The sequence below is a fragment of the Dioscorea cayenensis genome, chromosome 17 (assembly GCF_009730915.1).
Source record: "Dioscorea cayenensis subsp. rotundata cultivar TDr96_F1 chromosome 17, TDr96_F1_v2_PseudoChromosome.rev07_lg8_w22 25.fasta, whole genome shotgun sequence".
In the NCBI taxonomy this organism is placed as follows: domain Eukaryota; kingdom Viridiplantae; phylum Streptophyta; class Magnoliopsida; order Dioscoreales; family Dioscoreaceae; genus Dioscorea; species Dioscorea cayenensis.
The window spans coordinates 11,318,737-11,330,950 of NC_052487.1; the positions used below are offsets into that span (position 1 = coordinate 11,318,737).

The 12,214-nt window shown below is 42.1% G+C and overlaps 1 non-coding gene across 1 annotated transcript; it reads left to right on the forward strand.

Moving 5' to 3' along the window:
- Positions 1-11,712: 11,712 nt before the first annotated feature.
- Positions 11,713-11,819, forward strand: LOC120281468. The gene has a single exon (XR_005542608.1). It is a non-coding gene; the product is annotated as a small nucleolar RNA R71 (small nucleolar RNA).
- The last annotated feature ends 395 nt before the right edge of the window (positions 11,820-12,214 follow it).

Here is a 12,214-nt window from a genome sequence, read left to right on the forward strand (position 1 = left end):
CAGGGGCAAGTCCATGCCCCTGTGTCTTCTCGAAAAAAATTTCTAAGTCTCTGCAGGAAGACACACGTCTGTGCGGAAATTACCCACGGGCGTGTGACCATCACAAGGTCATTCACAAAGGGGCGAGTCCACGCCCCTATGTTCTCTCTTGAAGAGCTCACAGTAGAGACCCATGGCCGTGTGGAAATTCCAAACCGCTATGTGGTTTTCTTTTGATGACTTAGAAAACTGGAGGCTCTAGAAAAAATTCTTGAAGCCTGCTCTATCATGCAAAATATACCAGGGAAAACATAACAAACTCACAGAAATGATCAGCAACTTTGCCATATACATTTAAGCACATGGTAACACCAAATGATCCACAAGAAAAGCACATCAAAAGCATCTAAAAGATCTACACACTAACACTCTAAGCCTTATTCATGCAAATACTAACTAAAAACTAGAAAAACATTTAAAACTTGCGTTGCCTCACAAGAAGCACTTGTTTTACATCACTTAGCTTAACGTACCTCTTCCTTACCTTATGGGGGCTTGAAAAGAGTGTGTTCCTCCTGAGCAGACATTGCATAGCTACTTCCTTTAAACCACAAATCTACTTGCCAGGGCGGAATATTTGTTGGAGAATCCAACCATCTTACCTTTGGCCTCCAAGGAAACAATTTGGGTTAGGAATTGTCCAAGCATAGTACAGGTGGGTCATTGGATGGCTTCAATCTCCTACCCACATCTTACTCCAAACCCAAAATCTCTTTCTTGTAATTTATGAGTTGATCAATCCCAAAGAGAGATGCTTATTCCATTACCTTAGGGTTTGCTTCTTCTTGTGCATTTTCAGCTTGAAAAGAATATAACATTAGCATATCCCCTTGAAAATTTTCTCGCTCACAAGCACAATCTTCATTCACATATTCCAAAATCTCAAAATAGTATTCAACTTCTTTCTTTTAATTATCTGCATCAATGTGCTTAATTTGCCCAACTTCTTCATTGTCATTCACTACCGCATCATTTTCATAAGGCACTTGAGTTTCTTTCTCAAATATTTGATGTTCCTTAGAGAGTGTGTCAAGTATCCCTCCTAATCGATACTCAAAGTTTTTAAAGGAGGCTTCATGGCATCTAAATGTGGTCTCAATATTTTGGACACGGACATTGGTCGTTTCAATAAAATTAGCTAATACTTTTTGCAACTAAAGCGCATCCTCTCTAAGTAGCTCACCCTTTTGACATTCACCTTGTGGTGCTTCCCAATGTTGTCAATCATTATTCCATAATTGGTTTGGGTAGCCCACTTCCATTGAATGATATGTGTTGTAACATGGATTGCTCTGTTGTTGTGAAGTAACAATTCTATCAACTTTTTTACTCAGAGCTTTAACTTGAGAATATAGAGCAATGAGCAAATCAATCATCATTTAAGCTCCTTGCTAGAAGAAGTAAGACATGACAAAAGAAAACAAATGAGAATGATGGAAGAATAAGAAAGTGTGAAATAGAATGAATTATAAATAGCTAAAATAGCAAAGTGTAAAGTATCTCTAAAAGCCAACTCCCCTTCAACTGCAGGAAAAACTTGATAACGCCACTTGTGTGTGACCAGCAAGTGCACGGGTTTGTTAGGTAATAAATCCCAGGTGACTGGGGTATCATATCCATATGGATTAGGGAGTAAAAATACTTAAATTTCTACTTAACCACTTGAAAGTGAACAATGATAGTGTCTATAAAATGTAATGTGAACAAAGATAAAAGAAACAAGAATGAGAGGCGCAAGTAAGTGATAGGTAAGGCAATCGATAGAAGTGGGGTACTCGGACAATGCTCCCCCTAGGATTAATGTTTCAAGTGCAAGACCAACTACTATACTTCCTAATCAATGCTCAATTAGTCGTGGAAATCCTTAAGCACACTTTCCCATATCTAAGGTCAACCGTGAGTAACTTTACACTATGTCAAAGAGGAAAAATCACTCACTCTCAACACCTCACACTGTGTAAAGTTACATGAAGTTCTAGGGAATCCAAGTGATAAACCCTCTTCCTATTTATAGACCTAATATTTTGGTCCAGGCGAAAGGCCCTTAGTCGCATTTAAGCCGCAGACACTAGAGTCACTTCAACGCTTCACTCTGTTGCTTGCGCAACTACGCCCCAGCGGAGTTCATCCTCTAGAACTTCACTCTATTGTGACCGTAAAGAACTCAAGGAAATGAAGGTAGGATAAATCACACCAGAGGGCAAAGGGGACGCTCCGCTACCTCTCAACTCACTCTCTCAACCCTCTCCAATCAAGCAATGTCTAACACTCCTAGTGTGTCACTCATCTATAATAACGGTTACCAATATGGACTCTCAACCCTAGTGTCACTCTAAGGGAGAAATCATTCAACAAGCATTTAAGATTGGAACTCAATTGAAACATCAATTAAGGAAAGCATAATAAAAGATCAATGAAACAATAACATCCTAGGGTTTACAAAATCAAAGTACCCACTAGGGGGTTTAGCTCTCCATGGAGCACAATACAATCAACAATGAAATCGAAAGTAAAAACAAGTGTTCCATTAGAAAACCCCCTCGGTAGTCATGTCAATGGTCTGGTGGAGTAGCTAAGTCTTCTCCAAAGGTCCCCTTATCCGGAATAGGCCACACTTCGCCGGATCATTGCCGACGAGAGCTCCCCCAATAATCTTCCTCCAAGTGGAGCACGGTGTTGAATCCTTAGAACCAATCCAAAGATGTGCCAAAAGCCTCTCTATACCCTAGCCGATGACCTCTCAAAAGGTAGATGAAAGTTGGAGAAAAGGGGACAAGAAGATCTGAAAAATCGGCTGAATCGCATCTTAAATTACTTCTAAAATTCCACCAAATAATGCGTTTATGATCTACTTTTGGCTTCTTTTCTCAATACTTAGCTACACAACACAACATGAGCAAAAGAGCACAAATACACATGTATTAGCGCTTAAACCTGCTAAAAGTAATGCTCAACATAAGGAAAGAACACTTCGCATTTTTGGAGTGATCCTATGGCCTTCAATACCATGTTCTGTTAGAAGATAGTTTTTGGGGGTGCTTTCATCGGCATCGATTCAGGGAGGTGTGCTCTAGGCTTGATGAGGGAACCTTTAAAGAGGCTGAGGCTACTCCACAAGACCATTAACATGATTACCAAATGGGTTTTATTCATGGATTGCATCTCCTTACTTTTGACTTCATTGCTGATTGTATTTTTCTCCATGGAGAGCTAAACCCTTAGTGGGTGTTTGGACTTGTAAATCTTAGGATGATATTGTTTCTTTGACCTTTTATTATGCTTTCTTTAATTGATGTTTTTAATTGAGTTCCAATCTTGAATGCTTGTTGTGTTGATTTTCCTTTAGAAAGACACTAGGGTTTAGAATCTATCTTGGTAATCCTTGTGGATAAGTGACACACCATGAGGTTTAGACAATGCTAGATTAGAGAGGGTTGAGAGGGTGAGTGGAGAGGTAGCAGAGTATCCCCTTTTTCCTCTGATATGATTTACCCTACCTCCACATTCAAAGAGTTCTTTGTGGTCACAATAGAGTGAAGTGTTAAGAGACGAACTCCGCCTGGACCAAAGGGTTAGATCTATATTAGGGAATAGGGATTATCACTTGGAATCCCTAAAGCCTAAAGTAACCTAGTAGAGTGTGAGGTGTTGAGACTGAGAGATTTCTCCACTGGGATATAGTGTAGGGTTAGTCACGGTTGAGCTTCATTTTTGGGATTGTGTGTTTAAGGATTTCCATGACTCATTAGACATTAGTTAGGAGGTATAATGATTGGTATTGCACTTTGAACAATAGTCCTAGGGGGAGCAATGTCCGAGTACCCCACTTTCTATCGATTACCTTTCTTGTCATTTTATTGCGACTCTCTTTCTTATTTTCTTTTGTTCTTTTCATATCGATTTTGTTCGCACCACTATTGATTCATCTTCACATTAGTTAAATAGCAATCTTTGCGTTTCTAATCACTATTTTCTGTTGATTCGACAACCTACCCACCATGGTATTTTTACTTTGTGAAATATGTGCACTTGCGGCTCACATACAAAGGGTGTGTTAAGTTTTTGGCGGTGACACATCCGTCTATGTGTGTAAACCGCAAGTGCGCGGGTGTCGAAGTAATAATCCCAGATGAGTGCGTATCGTATCCACAGAGAGTAGGGAATAAAGACACTTGAGTTGTTTCTTAACTAATGTGGAAGATAAATAGTGATAAATGTGACAAAATATGAAATAATGAAAATAAAAACAACAAAATAGAAGGCACAAGTAAAGGAGAAGGTAAGGCAATCGATAAAGATGGGGTACACAGATATTAATCCGCCTAGGACAATCGTTTCAAGTGCAAGAACCCTCTATTATACTTCCTAATTGATGCAACAATGAGTCATGGAAATCCTTAATTACATGATCCCAAATCTAAGGTCAACCATGCCTAACTCAATACATGTTCCAAGGAGAGATTGAATAGCCTCTCAACCTCACACTCGCATAGAATTGCAATGAGCTCTAGGGATTCCAAGTGATAAACCCTATTCCTATGTATAGACCTAACCCTTTGGTCCAGGTGAAAGATCCTTAGCCACAATTAAGCCCTAGATGATAAAATCACTTCAATGTTTCACTCTGTTGCACTCGCAACTAAGCCCTAATGGAAGGTCATCCCTTAGCCCATTCACTCTACTATGGCCGCAAAGAACTCTTGGAACGTGGAGGTAGGATAGATCATACTGGAGGATAAAGGGGATGCTCCGCTACCTCTCGACTCACCCTCTCAACCCTCCCCAATCTAGCTTTGTCTAACTCTCATGGTGTGTCACTCACCCACAAGAGTTGACAAGAAGAACTCTCAACTCTAGTATCACTCTAGAGGAACATTCATACAATCAAGTCTCCAAGATTGGAACTCACAATAAACATCAATTAATTGAAAGCATAATAAAGAGGTTCAATAAAACGAATGCATCCTAGGGTTCACAAATACCTAATTACCCACTAGGGGTTTAGCTCTCCATGGAGCTAGATACAATCAATAAAATCGAATGTAAAAACAAGGCATCAATAGAAAACCCTCTCGTTAGTCATGGCGATGGTCTTGTGGAGAGTCCTTTACTCGTCGCAAGGGTCCCTTTGTCAGGCCTAGGATACACCTCGCCGGATTGGTGCCGACGAATGCTCTCCAACAAACCTTCTTCCAAATTGTGTGTGATGTCAGAGCCATGGAACCTCTCTAAAGCCCTAGCCAATACCTCCCAAAACCCTAGCCACTGCCCTCTCTCAAGTTGGGGAAAAGATGGAGAAAAGAATGCTGAAATCGGGGCTGGAATCGGGATTACACACGCCTGTGTGGGTGTCCGTGTGGATTCTCTGTTTTCCTATTTTCTCGGCCGGCTATGAGCAGTGCTGGTATAGTATTCTTGCTACATATTTTGCTACAGTACCCAGTCGAAATACTCCCGAAACAATGCTTTCATCAAGATAACACAAACGGCCACACGTTTACGTCGTGGATCACTTTACTTCTTCAATAACAGACATGTTGTTGGAGATCTTGTTCTATATGCACAAGTCAGAATGCATGAATGTGACTACCCTTGTGCCCCTCCAAATAGTTGTACTAGCTTGAATACGAGGAGGTTGGCACACATTCCCGCATCTCGAACCCGATATATGTCTTCGCGTTTGAACCTTAGCAAGATTTCCTCCAAATTGGTGCATTACGACCCACATTGGCTTCTTTCTCTCATATTCGGCCTCACAACCCTACCTGTATGAAAGTAACATAAATACACACATATTAGCGTTAAAACCCGAGAAAAGTAATGCTCAACACAAGGAAAGAATGCTTTGCATTCTTATCCCACGAGCACTTATGAAACCCCCCACTTATGTTTTTTTGCTTGTCCTCAAGCAAATATTAAAACATTAAAGCATAGAAAAAGGAAATATTGGAAGTGCTTGGCTTTAGCTTTACCAAAGCATACAAAGAGTTCATTCTACAAGTACAGGAAATTTCAACACTCAATACGAAAAATCAATGCTCTAGCTAAAAACATGAATCATAAAGGACAACAAACCCGAAATCGTGTAAGTGTCTGAACTCACTTAAGTCAACCCAAAGTATACTCCTCAAAGTTCTATGTATAAGGAACTTATTTATCTACAAAAGGTAACAAATATTCAAAAAGGGTAGTAGCTTCACACATCCTCTAAGGTAGCCCTTTCCAATGCGGCCGCTAAGGTGGCTTTCACACTTTCGAGGTGGTAGCTCTTTCTACCGGGTTGGTAGCTTTCATACATCCCATGAGATAGCTCTTTCTCTCATTAGGGCATAACTAGTATCCGACTTATGAGAGTAGCTTCATAAATCATAGGTGGTAGCTCTTTCCACCCAACAAGCACAACTAAACAACAAAACTATTTTGTTCTTTATTTTCGGTTTTTCATTTTTTCATTTTTTTTAGAAATAACACAAGAAAAAACTAAAACTAGTCCCTTATACATCAAACATGAGTTTCCAAAAGAGTTCAAAGAGTGAGAAGTGCAACAAGTGTCAATCGGCCTAAAATTCCTAGAAATTCAAGCAAAAACTAGAGCATGAAAACATTCAATGTTAAAATTTTTCCTAAACTCAAGAATACAATTAATGCAACTAAGTTGAACCGCCATTGGCTATGTGAGCATGTATATCAATCAAAACTAGTATAAAAGAGATGCGTGCACTATGAAACTCCCCCACCCCTCCCCCACACGTAAGTTATACATTGTCCACAATGTACACATGCAAGCTCATTCATAACGTAAATCAATTGGATTTAGATGTGGGAGAAGCAATCAAAACAATACTTCCCTGACTCCTAGTGTTGCATTTGATGGAGCTAAGTCCTTAGGAGTGTTGTTCCAATGGGTTGTGAAGCCCACACAGCCACGTGCCAAAACACCTTGGCCATGTCCATGACAAAGTCTCAATTCCCATGATGACAAGACCATCTGCATGCATACACGACGGTGTTCAGTGAAGCTCAATAAAAACAAAAATAGCTCGAGTATATAAAAGATAAGACAATAAATACAACTCGAGATACAAAACGAAAATAAAATCGGAAAGAAAAGTCCTTTCTGAGTATACAAGTCCAAAATAAAATGCGGAAATTAAAGATGAGGAAAATAAAATCAAGTGTCGATGTCGTCCTCTGGCTCTGCTGCTGCTGCTGCTGCGGGTGATGAAGTACATGGTGGGTCATCTGGTGCAGGAATAGTTGATAGAGGTACCGGAGAAACTAAGGGGGCCTGAGGAGTCCTCGGCCTTAGGACAAATGATTAGCTGATGTCTCACTATAAGATCTGCTATAATGTGTCAAAACGTGCCATGAACTACATATACTGTGCAGCCTGCGCACCCTTAATATTGGCAATCTCTTCTCGAGCATCTGCTACCTCTGTCCGTATCACCCCCACAGCACTCTTGAGCCTATCAAACCGATCATGGGCTCGAGATGGTGAAAACATGCACACGGGGGGTGGGTCCTCTATCACCGGAGATGCCTCAATCTCCATAGGTGCTGACTGAGGCTTAGGAGCAGGATGGCAAACCTCGGCATCATCTCCCTCCTCCTCGGCTATCTCTGGGAACGGTAGAACCAGAGAATAAACCCCTGTCTGAACCCTACGTACCATGGCAATCAATCTCATCGTCTCCAGGCTCAGGGGCGCAAGTATACTCATCATCTCAGCCCCGCAAATCGCGCCTAAGAGAGCCATACCAAGAGCTAATCTTGTAATGTATGGACCCGAGAAGATCGCTCCCAATTTGGCATACTAGTCTTGATGTTGAATGTACTAAGCGATGATGTGCCCTAGATGGATCGGTGTGCACTGCATCATCGAATACAAGTACAAAAGCTCCTGCCTGCTCAGAACACCAGTGCTATCACCACGGCCATTCACTGACCTACTCAAGATGGCATTTAAATATCAATATGCAGGTCAAGAAAGGCATGTGTCCTTGGACACCCCCGACTCATACTGGCCCTGATCACATAATGCTCTGTAAGCTCTCTGTGGGGTCAGAGGTTTAGGATAATCTGTTGGTAACTGAGAGTACTCCTCAGTGTCTATAAATGCCTCTTCGTACAAGCCGAGCCGAACTAAAAACTGAGTGATACTCAGACTATAGTGATATCCAAGTGCTATGAACTGAACTACATCGAGGTCATCGAATCTCTCATAGGATCTGTCGAACTTGAATATCGATAGAACCTCCAGTGTAAGCTCCCGGATGGCCGGCTCTCTAATTGATAATAACTGCCTCCAACCGCCCACTGAAACGAGATCCTCGACCTCATCTACGAACTCATCCCCTTGCTATAAATCTCTTAATATACTAGTGTCCAAGAACCGAGTCTGTCCGAACCGAAGTCTCGACAAATGCTCAAATGAGCCTGATGCTCAGGGATAGTGAATCTCATGCTCTTGGACTCAGGAGATGACTCTCGCGGATGCCTATCAGCTTGCTTTTTTGACCTGGGTGCAATAGCCTGCAAAAATTGAATGAGAATTGATCAAACTAGTTAATTAAACATAGCTGCAGAAATCCACACGGTCGTGCGGAATTTCCGCACGCCCGTGCGGATCCACAGGCCATGAACAAAAAACGGCCACGCTTCAAACTCCACAAATGCACCATTACAATGCTTTTACTTCATTCTAAATATAAATAATCATTATAATTGAAGAAACGGAGCATTATTGACTAGTTTCATCGATGAAAATCATGAATTTGTGAAGGAAATCAAAGATAGGGTTTACCGTCGAGTTGAGATGAGAAATCTTTGAAAACGGCCAGAAAACCAAGCAAAATCCTTCCAAATTGGCGATATTAGGTCGGGAAATAATGTAGTAGTGCTCTCAAACAACTAGAGGATTTTCGGGTGAAGAGGAACAATAATCCTTTTAAAAGGACTCGCGCCTCTTGGAGTTCTGTACATCCGCACGTGAGTGCAAAAATTACACACACCCGTGTACCTCCACAGGAAAGCTTTACAGGGGCAGGTCCACACCCCAGTGTGCTCTCAAAAAAACACTCACTGCCTCTGAACGCAAATACACGGGCATGTGAAAAATACCCATGCCCGTGTGCCTGACCCACAGTGGCAACCGCACGCCCCTATGGCTGCTCTGGACATCTGAGAAAAATTGCTAAGTGTTCCGCACGCCCGTGTGGAAATTCCGCACGGGCGTGGGCATTCATAAGCCCAACAAACATGGGCAAGTGCACGCCCCTGTGACTTCTCGGGATGAAGAGAGCTCCTCTGCAGAGATTGACACTGGCGTGCGGAAATTACCCATGCCCATGTGATTTTCACAAGGTCACCCACAGGGGTGAGTCCACGCCCCTGTGTGCTATCGGGAAAATCTGCCAATCTCTGCAGAAATTCACATGCCTGTGCAGAAATTGCCCACGGGCGTGCGAGAATTGCATGGTTGTTCACAGGGGCGAGTACACGCCCCTGTGCCTTCTCTGGATAAGCTCGCAATACAAAACCACGGGCGTGTGTTAATTCCACATGCCCGTGTGGTTTCTTTGGATGCCTTAGAAAATTCTGCAAGCTCTGCAGAAAATTTCTGAACATGTTTACACACTCAGAGCCTGCCCCAATATGCAATTTGTACCTGTGAAAAAACATGAGAAATAGCTCAAATGACCAAAACTTCGCGAAATTCTTATAAAAACACACAATGAACTTGAAAACCCACGATAAAATCACAGCAAAAATATAAAACATCAAGACACCAACACTGAACAATTTATTCAAGTAACACTAAACTACCAAATTAAGAAAATAGTAAAGACTTGGGTTGCCTCCCAAGAAGCACTTATTTAACGTCACTTAGCTTGACGTACCTTGTCTTACCTCACGGGGGCTCATAGAAGAAAGTTGCCCTCTTACCCAGGGCTTAGAAACATGATGAGCAAAATCTCTTGAGGGTAGAGGATGAATTGTCGGTCTTGGGACCGCCTAGAAATTGTTCACCCAATTTGTTCAATTCACGCACGTCTCCAAATGCTTTGGAGCATTTCCAGTGGCATCTCCTAGCCCTCTTCAATTTCCGGAGCACCTTCTTCAAGATCCCCAGGGTAGATGGTACTTCTTCCGTCAAACCAAGTATCATTATTTCTTCATTGTCCTCCTCTTGGTCGAACAAGCCTTTGTACAGATCCGAATTGAACATTTTCTGCATGTATTCATCAACAATCTCATCAGTAGAATCTAAAAAATACAAAGTATCATCGAAATCAAGAGAATGCCGCGTGGCTTCAGCAAGGCGGTATGTGAGCTTGTCATCTCCAACTCTCAAAGTTAGCTCTCTGCTGTCCATGTCAATCAATGCCTTGGAAGTCCGCAAAAATAGCCTCCCAACTATGAAGGATACATCTGCATCCTCATCAACGTCTAGCACTACGTAGTCTACAGGAAATATATACTTGTCCACCTTGACAAGCACATCTTCGATGATACCCCTCGGATGTCTCACCGTTCGATTCGCCAATTGCAAAGTCATTCGAGTAGGCCTAGGCTCGCCCAAGCCTAGCTTTTGAAAGAAAGTGTATGGCATGACGTTGATACTGGCCCTTGAGTCCGACAATGCTATTTCTTCACCTAGATTGCCAATATTAGATGGAATGATGAAGCTTCCGGGGTCTTTCTTCTTGTTCGGCATGTTCTTTTGCAAAACCGCCGAGCAAGATGTATCTAAAATCACTGAAGCACTCTCCTCTAACTTCCTTTTGTTGGTCAACAAGTCTTTCAAGAATTTTGCATACTTAGGCATTTGGACCAATGCCTGAACAAAAGGAATATTAATGTGGAGTTGTTTGAACAAACTAAGGAACTTCTTGTACTGTTCATCCCCTTGGTCATTCTTCAATTTAGAGAGATAAGGGATTCTTGGCTTCAAAGGTGGGGGTGCCACCTCCTTCTTTTTGCTTGCTCCCTTATCAACCTCTATAACCTCGGGTGAGTGTTCATTTGGCTTCTCACTCGGAAACTTACCCTCAACCTCACGACCACTTCTCAAAGTGATCACCTTCACATGCTCTCTAAGGTTGGTCTTCATTACTCGGTAAGCTTCCATGTGGCCTTTCCGATAGAGACATCGCAATCTGCCCCACTTGATTTTCAAGATTATGCAAAGAGGCGGTTTGGTTGTGAAGTATAGCCTCAACAAAGTGAAATCTTGTATGTGATAATTGCACAAACCTAGTTAAGAAGGCCTTCTCCAAATCATTCATTCGGGTCAATGAACCTGAAACTCTGTTTTCCATGTTTGGGGCCTGCTGTTGTTGTTAAAAACCCGGTGGCCTATGGCCTTTTGTGGACCTTGGTTGTTCCATGAGAAATTGGGATGACTCTTCCAACCCGGATTGTAGGTATTGCTGTATGGATTTCCTTGATTCCTCATGCCATTACCCACAAAATCGACGTTCTCAACTGAAGATGCATCACCAATAGATATCGGGCAATCGGAGGAAGCATGTCCTCCACCACACCCGGTGCAAGTAATCACAGCCGCTACTCTGTTTGAAGTTAGAAAATCTAACTTCTTACACAATGATTCCACTTGAGCTACCAACAAAGTCACTGCATCTATCTCATAGAGACTCCAACTCCGGGAATCCGTGTTGAGAGCACTTTCTCAGGAGCTCCTTGAACCTTTCCCACGTCTCAAATAGAGACTCCAATTCCAGTTGTACAAAGGATGAGATCTCATTCCTTAGCTTTGTAGATTTTTCAAGAGGGAAATAACGCCCAAGAAAAGCTTCTACCATCTCCTCCCATGTTGTAATTGATGCTCTAGGTAATGAGTGTAGTCACTGCTTCGCTATCCCTTTCAAGGAAAATGGGAAGCTTCACAACTTGATGGCATCATCCGTTACCCCATTTATCTTCACCATATCACACACCTCGAGAAAGTTCTCTATATGACTGTTGGGATCCTCATCGGTCAAACCATTGAACTATGCGGATTGCTGCAACATATGGATGAATGCCGACTTCAGCTCAAAGTTCTGAGCTATAATCGGGGGACGCACAATACGCGATTGTGTCCCCAATACTGAAGGTCTGGCATAATCGGATAATATCCGCTACTACTCATTGTGTTCTTCCATGTTTT